The 1,822-nt window shown below is 40.9% G+C and overlaps 1 non-coding gene across 1 annotated transcript; it reads right to left on the minus strand.

Moving 5' to 3' along the window:
* Positions 1-290: 290 nt before the first annotated feature.
* On the minus strand, positions 291-363 carry Trnav-cac (transfer RNA valine (anticodon CAC)). Its single transcript has one exon. It is a non-coding gene; the product is annotated as a tRNA-Val (tRNA).
* Between the last annotated feature and the right edge of the window lie 1,459 nt (positions 364-1,822).

Here is a 1,822-nt window from a genome sequence, read left to right on the forward strand (position 1 = left end):
AAAAAAAAAAAAAGATTTTATTTGGTTTAGAAAAATTAACCAAAGGGAAACAAATTCATACCTGCCACGATAATTGGTATAGAAGATAAACTTGGTCCTTTGATGCTCACATCTACCTAGTGTCTGTCCTAAGAGGGGCATTCAATATAACTCACACTCTGACCTGGCTTATTTTCTAGCTTCCTCTCCAACTCCATCATTTCTTCCTCTCCCAATACACAACAGGACATTTTGCTCTGGCCACACATTAGGTTTTAAGAACAAGTGTTCCAATCTTTTTTTTTTTTTGGGGGGGGTGCTGGGGATTGAACCCAGGGCCTTGTGCATGTGAGGCAAGCACTCTACCAACTGAGCTATATTCCCCAGTCCCAAGTATTCCCATCTTTACTTACACTATTTCTTCTGTCTAGAATACCCTTCCTTTTTTCTACCAGTTGGTATCTTATAAAACCCAGCTCTTAAAAATCTGTGACACATCCAGAAAGATTCCATCTACTCTCAAGCACATCATTATCCCTTTCATAACACTTAAGTATTAAGGGTCTAGAATATTTAGTTACCTGCTTCATCAAGTAACCTGAGTCCTTGAGGCCAGGTTCCTACCTGATTCATCTCTGCAACCCAGCCCTAGCCCAGTGCTTGTCACATAAATTTGTTCAACCTAAATCAAATCCAATTTAATTAGTACTTGAAGGAGGATAACACTGTTTTTGTGACTTTATCACTATCTTATGTCACCATACACAAAAGCATTTCTCATTAGAAGGGTGAATTGCTTGGTTATCCAGTCAATGACCAAGGCAAAGCCTTAAGGAACAGCCTCACCACACACCCAGACATCTGGGTTCTAGTGGCTTCTCCCAAGTTTGTTTACTGCACACATTATAGTGAGAATGATGTTTGGATTAACTGTCTCAAAATTTTTTTTCCACACTAAAGTTCACATGATGAATTTCCTTTTAACACAGAAAAATCAAGCCTTGACATGTAAGGCTAATTTAGAAAGCATCTCTCTCCATTCTTTTCTCTTTTTCTTTCTTTTTTTTTTTGGGGGGGGGGGTTGTAGATGAGGGTTGAATCTAGGGTTAGGGTCACTTTACCAATGAGTGACATTCCCAGACCTTTTGTTTATCTTGAGACAGGGTGTTCCTAAGTTGCTGAGGGTCTTGCTAAATTGCTAAGGCTGGCCTTAAACTTGTGATCCTCCTTTCTCAGCCTTCTGGTCACTGGGATTACAGGTGTGCACCACCATACCCTGCTATAAAGCATCTCTCATCTGCATTCTCTGTATTATGCTCTTCTATAGCACCTTTCTTCTCTTCACAAGAAAACAAACTTACCTGGAGACTGTCTTCTCAAAGGGCAATGTAAGACTCCACACTAAGCAACTGTGTTGAGTCAGAGGACAGAGAAAGGGAGGTGAGGGATAGGGAACTTTAAAGAAAGAATTATTCATATCACTTGCCAAAGATAGCAAGGAAGACTATTCAAGGTGGGGATTACTGCAGTGAGGGGAGAGAGACTGGACTGAACTCTGACTCCAGCAAGAGGAAGGAGAGAAAAGGCAGCTGGCTCTTCTGCACTTCAGGCCACCCAAAGCCAAAAAGCCTTCCAACCCAGTGGAAGACTCCACCACTCTATCACCCCAGTAAACTTAGGGTCAGAAGGCAGGTCTTAGAGCCTAAAAAATATTACTTCTTAAAGGAAAGCTGGAGCATCACCCTGTCAAATATTTGTGCCACCAAGAGTCCTGGAGCCTAAACAAATTTAGCAAAATTCTTATGTGAAATATAGAAAGTCAAACTAAGGCAAGATGCTAAAC

The sequence above is a fragment of the Marmota flaviventris genome, chromosome 4 (assembly GCF_047511675.1).
Source record: "Marmota flaviventris isolate mMarFla1 chromosome 4, mMarFla1.hap1, whole genome shotgun sequence".
Classification (NCBI taxonomy): domain Eukaryota; kingdom Metazoa; phylum Chordata; class Mammalia; order Rodentia; family Sciuridae; genus Marmota; species Marmota flaviventris.